The sequence below is a fragment of the Chiloscyllium plagiosum genome, chromosome 5, assembly GCF_004010195.1.
Source record: "Chiloscyllium plagiosum isolate BGI_BamShark_2017 chromosome 5, ASM401019v2, whole genome shotgun sequence".
NCBI classification, from domain to species: domain Eukaryota; kingdom Metazoa; phylum Chordata; class Chondrichthyes; order Orectolobiformes; family Hemiscylliidae; genus Chiloscyllium; species Chiloscyllium plagiosum.
The window spans coordinates 40,921,403-40,935,016 of NC_057714.1; the positions used below are offsets into that span (position 1 = coordinate 40,921,403).

Here is a 13,614-nt window from a genome sequence, read left to right on the forward strand (position 1 = left end):
CCTACTATAGCATCCTTAATCTTAACCAACAGGTACAGTGGAGCATGATCAGAGATGGCAATATTACCAATCGTACAAGATGCCACCAAGTCCAGGGTTGCCATGGGGGTCAGAAAAGAATCAATCCTGGTGTAACATCTGTGTGGATTGGAAAAAAGACATAAAATCCCAGTGGGGCGAAGACGCCTCCAGACATCCACCAATCCTAACTCCACACACAGATCCACTAATTGCTTAGTTTGTACAGAGGGTATCAGGGGGCCTATGGGCAACCTGTCTACCGTGGGATCCATAAGACAATTAAAATCTCCCCCTATAATAATATGCCAGGACTTGAGTCTGATCAATTCAGAGAACACATCTACCAGAAATTTGAGGGGATGGACTGGAAGGCAGCAAACATTTGAAACTCCATATTCTTCTCTGTTTATCAGGGCTTTGAGGATTACAAACCTCTCATGTGTGACTTTAACACATTCTAGTAAATTAAATGGGAGATTCCTCCTAACCAATATAGCCAATCCCCTACTTCTGGTATTAAAAGATGAAAAGTAAACCCAATCAAAGCCACTCTGCTGTAGTTTCAAATGCTTCTGAATTGGTGAGTGACTCCCCTTTATGTTCCAGGTACACCATTTAATCAAGTCATTAGCCATAACCTTCTGTAGTAACATTTAGATTCCAGAAAGGAGGATCTTAAAGCACAAATTGCCAAGCCTTTATATCACAAGATCCATTGAACATAAAAAGCTACATAAACTAAAACCACTACAGTTAACAAACCTACAAAGCTATCAAAGACTATATACAACAAAAACCAAACAAAAAAAACAACATATAAAGTGCCAATGGCGCTGAATAGGGAAACTTACCCCTGCTCAAAGGGGACATCTACATATTCCAAAACCCAAATTCCTATCCCACTGCCAATACTGTAGCCAGGGCATTTAAATACCTGAACCGGGTATAAACTGCCCGTAAGTAGGCATCTAGCCGTCCCAACAATTTTCCCTCCTCCTGGCTAGAGCCACTCCACAAACACAAGCAGAAAAGAAAGAAAATACACCATTAAATAACAATGTAAACAAAGCCATTTTTAAAGAAAAAAAGTTAAATACACTACTCATTCTTTGTTATAACTTAATTTAGAAACTGAAAGTACACAACCCAAACTCCCCTGAGCAGCGCTTAGACAGAATTATTACCAATAAAAAAAGGAAAAGAAAACCCTGGCGGCACAGTGGCACAGTGGTTAGCACTGCTGCCTCACAGCGCCAGAGACCCGGGTTCAATTCCCGCCTCAGGCGACTGACTGTGTGGAGTTTGCACATTCTCCCCGTGCTTGCGTGGGTTTCCTCCGGGTGCTCCGGTTTCCTCCCATAGTCCAAAGATGTGCAGGTCAGATGAATTGGCCATGCTAAATTGTCCGTAGTGTTAGGTAAGGGGTAAATGTAGGGGTATGGGTGGGTTGCGCTTCGGCGGGTCGGTGTGGACTTGTTGGGCCGAAGGGCCTGTTTCCACACTGTAAAGTAATCTAATCTAATCTAAACGCGGAACTTGCACTTTTTATTTTAAAGAAAAGTAGAGACATACCCTAACAACACTACTATTTGTACATACTAAATTGTTCAGATTAAGTTAATTTGTCCACAAAGTCTCTTGCCTTCTCTGACATGTCAAAGCGATGTACAGATCCATCTAAGGCATTCCGAAACATCACTGGATACCTCAGGGAATACTGGATCCTGAGCTCTCTCAGTCTTTTCTTGATGCCATCATAAGATTTTCTTTTCCGATCACCACCGCTGAGAAGTCCTGGAAAAACATGATCTCAGAGCCCTCGTTAACTATGGCATTCAGATCCTTCTCCTGGATTCTGGAAGTTTCCACGATTCTCTCCTTATCTCTATAGTGATGGAACTGCACCAAGCTAGGACAAGGACGTTAGTTCAGACCTGACCTCTGCACAGTGACCCGGTGAGCCCTCTCAATTTTCAAGCTTTTCATTCCAGCCTCCAAGTTAAGGAATTTTGGCAACCAGTCCTCAATAAATTCCACCAGTCGCTCACCTTCCTTACCTCCAGCAGACCGACGATCTGAATATGCCTTCTCCTGCCCGTTCTCGAGGGCATCAACCTGATCAAGCAAAGTATGGACCTGCGTCTTCAGGGCCTGGGTCCTAACCTTGGAGAAACGGTATCAGCTTCCACCGCTGTGACTCTGTGTTCTACCTTATCCATCCTTTTCTCCAGGTTTCCCAGTTGATGTTCATGCTTCTGCAGCATGATAGAGATTGGGGCCAAATTCTCCTCTATCTGCTTGCCCAACGTCTTGCAAGATTTTGCGAGCTCCTTTACCAGGACCTGATAAGAAATCAAGTTCGAGGCTGGGCATCAGACCCGGCCTCAGATGTACCTGCTCTTTTCTTCGGCATCCCTGGACAGCGAAAACCAAGCTAAGTTGCTCGCTGGCAGTTTCCTAGGATTCCAGAACCCCAGGATATCACTGTGGTCCGGGTAGGGCAGGTAGGACTTCGTCCCACTTGTGATGTAGTGCAGAGCTCTGCAATGCAATCTTCCTAGATCACCACCATCTTGGATCCCACAGAAGCTCCTTTAATGGAGTAAGTGATTTCACCAGTCAGATAAAAATAAAAAAAAACAGCGGATGCTGTAAATCAGAAGCAAAAACAGAAATTGCTGGAAAAACTCAGCAGGTCAGGCAACATCTGTGAAGAGAAATCAGAATTAATGTTTTGGGTCCAGTGACCCATCATCAGAATGACTCCAGTTTCATTACCATAGTTAGAATAGCCTGTTCTGTGATTGTCTTGATGATTGTGTTCTGGAGCCACTGTCTTGAATAGATTCTATGACCGCAATTTCCACACTATTTTGCCAATCTAATTTGCCTAATCCACATATGGATTAAAGTCAGCCATGATTACTGTGGTACCTTCTTACATGTTTCATTTATTTCTTACTGGATATGAAGAGTAACTACTAAATAGGACAGAGACCTTAAAACTATTCACGCAAGCCACCTCTTTTCTTTTCTATTTTATACTTTTCTTAAACTGATTTTACATCTTGCTTTTTTGAGCTAAGACCATGTCTCACTACAGTACTATTGGCATCCTTAACTAACAGAGCTACCTGAAATCTTTTCCTATCTCCTTATCTTTTGAAATGTACTCTTCATTATTCAAGTCCCAGAATTGGTCATCCTCCACAACATCTCAATAACAGTTATCAGATTGCACATATTTATTTACAACTGTACCAACAATTCATCCATATTTTTTCAAATGTTGCACGCCTTCAGATATAGTGGGGTTACCGCTTTTATTTTACCAATTTGCAATGTTTGAATTGGTACATTATTAGGTTTGTACTCTCATTCCCCTTTTGCCATGCTCCGGTTAGCATAACCCAAGTTACTACCCTGCTTTATTATCTCACTGTTTTCCTTTGATTTGAGATCTTCTCTCACATCATCCTTTCCACTGACTATTTAGGTTAAATCCCTCTCTACTTCCTTATTACTTGGTTTGCTAAAACACTATTGAAAGAGTAGGACCCCTCAAAGATCAGCAAGGCAGCCTTTATGTGGAACCACAGAAGATGGGGGAGATACTAAATGAGTATTTTGCATCAGTGCTTACTGTGGAGAAGGGCATGGAAGATACAGAATGTGGGGAGATAGATGATGACATCTTGTAAAATGTTCATATCACAGAAGAGGTGGTGCTGGAGGTCTTAAAATGCATAAAGGTGGATAAATCCCCAGGGTCTAATCAGGTGTACTCTAGAACTCTGTGGGAAGCTAGGGAACTGATTGCTGGGCTCCTTGCAGAGATATTTGGATCATCGATAGTCACAGGTGAGGTGCTGGAAGACTGGAGGCTGCCTAGCATTGTGTCACTATTTAAGAAAGCTGGTAAGGAATAGCCAGGGAACTACAGACCAGTGAGCCTGACCTCAGTGGTGGGCACGTTGTTGGAGGGAATCCTGAGGGACAGGATTCAAATGTATTTGGATAGACAAGAACTAATTAGGGATAGTCAACATGGCTTCATGCATGGGAAATCATGTTTCACTAACTCGATTTGAGTTTTTTGAAGAAGTAACGAAGAGGATTGATGAGAGCAGACTAGGAGACAGGATCTATATGGACTTCGGTAAGGCATTTGACAAGGTTCCTCATGGGTAGACTGGTTAGCAAGGTTAGATCATGCAGAATACAGGGAGAAGTAGCCATTTGGATACAGAACTGGCTTAAAGATAGAAAACAGGGTGGTGGTCAAGGGTTGCCTTTCAGACTGGAGGCGTGTGACTGGTGGTGTGCCACAAGGATCGGTGCTGGTTACAGTGCTTTTTGTCATTTATATAAATGATTTGGATCGAACATAGGAGGTATGGCTAGTAAGTTTGCAGAAGTCAACAAATTTGGACGTGTAGTGGACGTGGAAGAACATTACCTCAGAGTACAACAAGGTCTTGATCAGATGAGCCAAAGGGTTGAGGAATGGCAGATGGACTTTAATTTAGATAAACATGAGCTGCTGCATTTTGGAAAGACAAAGCAGGGCAGGATTCATATACCTCATGGTAAGGTCCTGGGGAGTGTTGCTGAACAAAGAGACCTTGGAGTACAGGTTCATAGTTTCTTGAAAGTGGAGTTGCAGGTAGATAGGATAGTGAAGGCAGCATTTGGTATGCTTTCTGTTATTGGTCAGAGCATCAGGTGTTGAGAGGTCATGTTGCAGCCATACAGGACATTGGTTAGGCCACTTTTGGAAAATTGTTGGCAATTCTGATCTTGCTGCTTTCGGAAGAATGTTGTAAATCTTGGAAGGATTCAGAAAAGATTTACAAGGGTGTTGCAAGGGTTGAAGGGTATGAGCTGTAGGGAGAGGCTGAATACGCTGGGGCTGCTTTCTCTGGTGCCTCGGAGGCTGAGGGGTGACCTTCTAGAGATTTATAAAATATTGAGGGTCATGGACAGTGTAAATAGACAAGGTATTTTCCCTTGGGTGGGGGAGTCCTGAACTAGAGGGCCATAGGTTTAGGTGATAAGGACACGATATAACAGGGACATAATGGGGTAACTTTTTCACGCAAAGGGTATTGCTTGTATGAACTTACCTGCCAGAGAAAGTGGTGGAGGCTGGTATAATTACAACATTTTAAAAGGCATCTGGATGGGTTTATGAATAGGAAAGGTTTAGAGGGATATGGGCCAAGAGCTGGCAAATGGAACTAGATTAATTTAGGATATATGGTTGGCATGGACAAGTTGGACTGAAAGGTCTGTTTCTGTGGTGCACATCTCTATGACTCTATGGCTATTCACCTCATGGTTTAGATGAAGCCCATCCAACCTGCACTGCAACAAAATCTGGTTAGAAATGTAGCTTGAATTTAAAAATAAATATAACTAATTATGTCTGACACGTATTGATCCTAAAACCATTTATATATAAAACAAGGAGTTAATCAAAGACTCCATCGCAGTGAGTAACAAACCAGAAAGGTCCACTGTGAAATTAGGATATACCTAGAAGAAGACATAGAACCAACATATATATGCTATTAATTAAATTCATAGAATAGTACTCAGTATTTATATCTCTTTGATGTCTTGCTGAACAAGGCCTGGAAAGGGACATGACACCATCACACCCAGGCGTTCACTACAGGAGAGGTAATGGAACCATAAATGCTGGAAGCATTCAACTGTTAAGTGATGGAAAGATCCTTATTACATGAATGCCATCAAACACTCCAAGAAAAGAAATTAAACATCTTGACTGATAAACCTTTAGAGGATTTGTTTAAGATTGAACAATAAGGGAGACTTGAAAGAAATTTCCATGGAAGGGTTAAAGACATCACAAACAAAATGACTAGATATATTTCATACATAAATATTCACTGAATAATTAAGGAACAATATCAAATTACACAGCAACACAATTTATGTGGGAAGAACTTATAGAGTAGGTTAACAATTACATTTAGAAAGCAGGAGGGGCTTACACACAATATAAAAATATACGTGTCAATATAAAAATAAGACATTTTCACTGAAATTTCTTGAGAGTTAGGAATACTCAGATAATACTTCTCAAAAGATCATTTTTCCTACCAGGAAAATAAATCTTACTTATTCAGGGCTTTAAGGTAAATGTTCCTTTAAATGTTGATCATTTTTGTATACTTAGATATTGTCAGCTATTCTATTCTTAAATGTTGTGAAGTAATGATTCTTTGATATTCTTGAATAGTTAAAAACAATATCAGGACAGGTCCGAATGGATGTGGCATTATATCTTTAACAGTCTTGCTATGGATTATGTGTGTTATTAATTTCCAAGAAAATAATTTCTTTGAAAGCTTCAAATGTGGAATTCACTCACTATTTTTTGTAAGACTAATCCATATTGAAGAGCAGAGTGTTGCAACTGCTAGACAGGCAGCAGTAATGCTGACAATTATTGAGTTGATCCATAAAACTGAGTCTATACAGGGTATGAGAGTGAAACGAAAGCAAGTAGCCAGGGTAAAGAAAGGTAATCTGGGAATGCCCCAAGATCCCCCTTATCAGATCAGAAAGGAAGGTACTGAGGGTGAAGGTGAAAATTAAAGGCCTATTTGTTTCCATTATATTGAGGTAGGATATTTCTGTTGAAAATGCTAGAGCTGTGCAAGAAGTTGAAGCAATTTACTAGGGTTTGCAACATACAATATCACCTGGGAAGAACAAACTACTAGAATACCTATTTAAGCAACTATAGTTCAATGACTTAGTAATAAGTCAAGCTAAGAGTAATTTACAAAAGTGAGGGTAATCTAACCATGACATGCAACACGGTAAAGGCAAGTGATGACATAAACAATATAAGTGAAGGTTCTGACTGAATTCTTAAAGCTGAACAGGAAATTATGAGATCTTAGGGAATGTGCAAATTATGTTAGAAATTTGTAGCTAATTTCAGAAAATTAATTGCAACTTTAACAGATTTACTCCAAAAAGAATCAATGGTGGCAGAGTCAACATAGTACCAAAGAACTTCTCAGAAGCTGAAGGCAATCCTAGTAAATGAACTTGGTTGGCTGCCCCTAACTTTACAAAATCTTTTAAAATGGCAACTGATGCTAGTGACCTGGGAGTAGTACAATTTTATTGCAAGATTATGAATTGGGAATAGAAAAGCCAGTAAGATATTTTTCAAACTAATTGCACCAATATCAGATGAAGTATTCTAGACTGGAAAAGGAGATAACAAGGAGCAAATGGATATGGTTTATTTGGAGTTTCAGAAGGCTTTTGATAAGATCCCAAATAAGTAATCCCATGAATGGAATGGGGGATAGTGGACTGGCATGGATAGAGATTGGATGAGAAAGGCCCTGGAGATCTTTCAGATACTGGTGAGTCAGAGTCGAAAGGTGTGGTGTTGGAAAAGCACAGCAGGTTCGGGCAGCATCTGAGAAGCCCGAGAGAAGTTTATCAGACTAATTCCTGGGATGGCAGGTCAGATATATCAAAAAGGACTGGATTTTATAAGAATTAGGAATGATCTGATAGAAACCTGTAACATTCTAACACACTAGTCAGGGTAAATGCAGGAAGGATAACCCCAGCGACTGGGTAGACCAGGAATAGGGTCATAGTCTAAGGATATGGGGTAAGGCACTGAACCAAAGTGAAAACAATTCATTCTTGACCCCGAGGAACTGCCTAAGATCAAGAAGAAGAGTGAGGGATTTGCAGGGCCAAGAATTTGCATTTTGGGGGGTTGAATGGAATACTGCTGGTTGTCCACAGCATCTCAATGGATCTCGATGTGAACTGCTAGATCTGTTCTGAAGTTATCCTATTTGGGACATTGGTACTACTACATTACACATTGAGGAAATTATGTCATAAACCATACAGTAGGGAAACAGACCCTTCGGTCTAATTAGTCCATGCCAACCATAATCCCAAACTAAACTAGTCCCACCTGCATGCACTTGGCCCACATTCTTTCAAAAATGTCTTACTCATGTATTTATCCAAACATATTTTAAATGGTTTTAATGTACCTCCACCCAATACTTTCTCTGGAAGTTCATTCCATATACAAATGTAATAAAGGTTGCCGCTCATGTCTTTTTAAAATCTTTCTCCTCTGACCTTAAAAATACGGCCCCTATTCTTGAAATCCACAACTCTCGGGAAAAGAGACTTACCTATACCGCTCATAATTTTATAATCCTAGATAAGGTAACCCCTCAACCTCCTACACGCCAGTGAAAAAAACGTTCCAGCTTATCCAATCTCTCCTTATAACTCAGACTCTCCATTCCCGGCAACATTTTGATGAATCTTTTCTGAACCCTCTCTAGCTTAATAATATCCTTCCTATAACATGGCTTCCAGAACTGGACATAATACTTCAGAAGAAGCTTCACCTATGTTCTGCACAACCTCAACATGACATCCCAATTCCTATACTGACAGGTCTGAGCAATGAAGGTAAGCGTACTGAATATCTTCTTCATCACCCTGTCTACACATGTAGCAAATTTCGAAGAATTATATACCTGAATCCCTAGATCTTGCTGTTCTACAACACCAGGCAAGCCCCTACTTTTAATTAAAAAAGTCCTGTTATTTTACTAAAATGCAATACCTTGCATTTATCCAAAACAAACTCCATCTGCCACTCCTCAGCCCATTGACCCAAATGAACAAAATGTATTTGTAATCTTAGATATTCTTCTCCATTGTCCATTATACCATCAATTTTGGTGTCATCCACAAGCTTACTAACCACTGCCTTCTATTTTCTCATCTAAATCATTTATATAAATGATAAACACAAGTGGACCCAGCACCAATCCCTGTGGAAGATCACTGGAACCGGCCTTCCAGTACGAAAAATAATTCTCCACTATCATTCTCTGACTCCTGTAGTTAAGACATTTTTCTATGTAATTGGCAAGCTCACTCTGAATCCCATGTGATTTAACTTTACTAATTAGTCTACCAAGTGGAACCTTGTTCTGGACTTTCTCTCACAATGGACAGGTGCATCTTTTTTGTTACTGTTTCATACAATATTGCTAACAAAAATAGTACTGTTGCTTATCATGAATTACTTTTGAGAAGGCAGTGATGAACCACTGTCCCTCACTCATTATCCATGTGGTGTAAACACACTCACACTGTTGTTTGAAAGGAAGTTCGAGGAGTTTGATCAATTTACAGTGAAGAAATAGAAATATTGTTCCAATCCCAGGATAGTTTGGGGGTTAGAAGGGATCTTCCTGGTGGTGTTGTTCCTATGTCCCTGCCGTTCTTGTCCTTCAAGGTGTTGGACGTTGAGGGTTTGAAAATGCGTCAAAAGAGCCCAGTTGTGGTGTAGCAATGCATCTTGTCAAATACATTGGGTCAATTGTGGAGGAAACAAATGATTGGGCTCGTGAATGAGCTGCCAATCAAGCTGGATGCTTTGATTTGGATGGTGTTAAATTTCTTCAGTGCTGCTGAAGTGGCACTCATTCATGTAACTGAGACTCTTTCATCACATGTTTCATTATTGCATTTAAGAAAGTGGACAGGCTTCAGAGTCAGTAGGTGAGTTACTCGCCACAGAATTCTTAGCCTCTTACCTGGTCTTGTAGACAAACAATACTTGTATGGCTGATCTAGTTCAGTTTTTGATCAATGATGACCCTCAGAATTTTGAATATGGGGTATTCAACAGTTTTGATGCCATTAAATATCAGAGGGATGTGTCTTAATTCTCTCTTGTTGGAGATTGGCATCACATGACACGTGTGGCATGCGTGGTCCTTGTCACATATTAACCTAGGCCTGAATATTATCCGAGACTTGCAGCACATGGATACAGATTCATTAAGTATCTGAAGAATTGCAAAAACTACTACACATTGTGCAATCATCAACAAACATCTCCAGTTCTGACATGATGAAGGAATGTCATTGATGAAGCAGTTTAAGATGGTTGTGCCAACACTACCCTGCTGAACTAGCAATGTTATGAGGCTGAGACCATTGCCCTCCCACAACTACAACCATTTGCCTTTGCACAGGATATATTTCTAATGAATGGGAAGATTAGATCTGAATCCCTACCTGATTTTCATCTTGCCATAGTTTGATGATGTCACACTCAGTCAAATGCTGTTGTGGTGTTAAGAGCAGTCACTCCAATCTCACGTTCGGAAGTCAGCACTTTTGATCATATTTGGACAAGAGCAAGAATGAAATCAGAAGCCATGCCCTTGGAGGAACCAAATCTGGGCATCAATGAGCAGGTTATTGCTGTGTAAGTTCTGCATGAAAGCACTATTGAGAATTTCTTCTATCACTTTGGCGACAATTGAGAGTAGGCTGAAACCGGTATAATTGTCTAGTTTGAATTTGCCTTGCTTTTTGTAAACAAGACATGGTCTGGGCAATTTTCCATGTTTGTAGGAGGTGCCAGTAATACTCAAGACTAAGCCAGTTCAGTCAGTACTGGCTTCTGAGCCAGTTTTGGTAATAAACACTGAATTACTGCTCCCATAGTATATTTTGTGACCTTGCATCTTGCAAGTGGTATTAAATATGGAGGAAAATAGAGCCTTACTTCTGTTGCAGGAAAGGTTTTGAAAAGGATTATAAGAGATAAGATTTATAGTCATCTAGCAAACAACAATTTGATTTCAGATAGTCAACATGGTTTCGTCAAGGGCAGGTCGTGTCTCACAAACCTCTGAGTTTTCTGAGAAGGTGACCAAGCATGTAGATGAAGGTAGGGCTTTGATGCGTTATACATGGACTTCAGTAAATTCTCTGATAAGGTTCCACATGGTAGGCTGTTGGAGAAAATGCAGGGGCATGGAATTGAGGGTGATTTAGCAGTTTGGATTAGAAACTGGCTTTCTGGAAGAAGGCAGCGAGTGGTGACTGATGGACAATATTCAGACTGGAGTCCAGTTACTAGTGGTGTACCACAAAGATCTGTTTGGGACCACTGTTGTTTGTCATTTTTATAAATGACTTAGATGCAGGCATAGGTGGATGGATTAGTAAATTTGCAGACGACATTAAAGTCGGTGGAGTAGTGGACAGTGTGGAAGAGTGTTACGGGTTGCAGGGGGACTTGGATAAACTGCAGAATTGGGCTGAGAGTTGGCAAATGGAGTTCAGTGCAGCTAAATGTGAGGTGATGCACTTTGGGAAGAATAACAGGAAGGCAGAGTAGTGGGTCAATGGAAAGATTCTTGGTAGTGTGGATGTGCAGAGGGATCTTGGAGTCCATGTACATAGATCCCGAAAAGTTGCCACCCAGGTGGATAGTGCTGTTAAGAAGGCATACGGTGTGTTAGGTTACATTCGTAGATTGTGATCAATCACAATTACTGCATACCTGCACCCACCTGTCACCATCCCACCTACCCTCACCCCAGCCCCACCTCCCTCCCTCTATTTACTTCTGGGCTCCCAGAAGGGATTGAGTTCCTGAGCCGCAATATCATGCTGCAACTATACAAAACGCTGGTGTGGCCACACTTGGAATATTGTGTACAGTTCTGGTCCTCATATTTCGGGAAGGATGTGGAAGCATTGGAAAAGGTGCAGAGGAGATTTACCAGGATGTGCCTGGTCTGGAGGGAAGGTCTTATGAGGAAAGGCTGAGAGACTTGAACCTGTTCTCATTGGCAAGAAGTCTAAGAGGGGATTTGATAGAGACATACAAGATGATCAGAGGATTAGATAGGGTAGACAGTGAAAGTCTTTTTCCTAGGATGGTGACATCAGCGTGTACGACGGGGCATAACTACAAATTGAGGGGTGATAGATTTAAGACAGATGTCAAAAGCAGGTTCTTTCCGCAGAGAGTGGTAAGGGCGTGGAATGCACTACCTGTGAATGTAGTCAACTCAGCCACATTAGGGAGATTTAAACAATCCTTAGATAAGTACATGTATGATTTTGGGATAGTGTAGGGGGACGAGCTGAGAATAGTTCACAGGTCGGTGAAACATCGAGGGCCAAAGGGCCTGTTCTGCGCTGTATTGTTCTATGTTCTATGATACATTAGCTGAGGGAGGGCTGTGTGGTTAATAGGATAAATCTTTCTTGTCATGGGACTGATCCCATGGGGCTTCTTGCATCCTGACTCAATGTTGAAATTTCCTTGCAACTGTATATCATCTTTGGCGGGTCTTCCTGTGAGAAAGACAGCAAACATCTAGAGATTTTGATGGAGAAGTCAAGACATTGGCTCAAAGGTATGTTTTTAGTGAATATGACTCTGTGAGGCTATTGCTTAAATATTCTGTGAAACATCTTCTTCTAATTTTGGAGACAATAAGGACTGGAGATTCTGGAAGTCAGAGTCAATAGATATGAAGCTGGATAAGCACAGCAGGTCAGACAGCATACGTGGAGACCAAAACCTTTCGTCAGGAATGGGGAAGAGCAAGGGAGCCCAGAAGTAAATAGAGGGAGGGAGGTGGGGCTGGGGCAAAGGGGGGTGGGGCTGGGGCAAGGGTAGGTGGGATGGTGACAGGTGGGTGCAGGTATGCAGTAATTGTGATTGATCATTAGGAAGGATAGAGCGGATAGGTGAGTAGGAAGATGAAGAGGTAAGGTCAGGTCAGAGAGGTGAGAAGGAAGGGGAGGGCTGGGAAAGGGGTAAGGCTGAGGATGAATGCATTTTGAAGCTATTGAAGGCAGAATTGAGGCTATTGGGCTGTACGATCCCCAGGCAAAATATCAGGTGGTGTTCCTCCAGTTTACATTTGGCTTCTGAGTGTGGAGGAGGCCAAGGATGGACATGTTACCAGGGGAGTGGGAGGGAGAATTAAAATGGATGGCAACCGGAAGGTCAGGTAGGTTGATGCATAGTCTCCTGTAAAGAGGAATTTACAGTATCAATTGGACAGGGTATACTATTATCATTTCCAATGCTTATGTTGATGCTTATTGGTCCATCCAGTTTTATTCTGAGATATCTTTTCTCAATTTACTCTCCAACAATCTTCCATCCACAATTTACAAAACATAGGTCAGTAGCAACATTCCCTCCAATCTGTTTAGCGTAGCCACTCTGACATTCCATGCACGGCGACCAGCATGCTGATGCCAAATGCAGCATTAATTTCCAGTTCCAGAAGCCAATACCTCACATGGGCCTCCAAGATCCACACAATAAAAATGAGGGGGACTGCTGATCAGTAACATGACAGAAATCTCTCCACTTGCTTCAATGATTGCAGCTCCACCAACATTCAAAATGTTCAACATCATGCAGGATAATGCGGCCTTCAGATAGCAACAGTCTGTGCCATCTACATCATTCACTGTAACAACTCACCAAACCTCTCTGAATAGTCTTTTCAAATCCACATCGTATCAACTGAAAGGAGAAGAGCAGAAGATTCCCAGAAACAGCGCTAACTGCAAGTTTCCTTCCAATCATACATAATCCGACTTGGAACTATATTGCTGTTTCTTCACTGTCGTTGCAGCAAAAACTTGGAACTTCTATCCTAGCAATACTGTGATTGTGCCTGCTCCATATGGATTGCAATGACTGAAGGAGGC

The 13,614-nt window shown here is 41.3% G+C and overlaps 1 protein-coding gene across 2 annotated transcripts in view; it reads right to left on the reverse strand.

Moving 5' to 3' along the window:
• The window catches only part of LOC122549822 (calcium-binding mitochondrial carrier protein Aralar2), a 284,028-nt gene that overhangs the window by 99,107 nt on the left and 171,307 nt on the right, over positions 1–13,614 (reverse strand). The gene's annotated exons all lie outside the window — the stretch shown is intronic.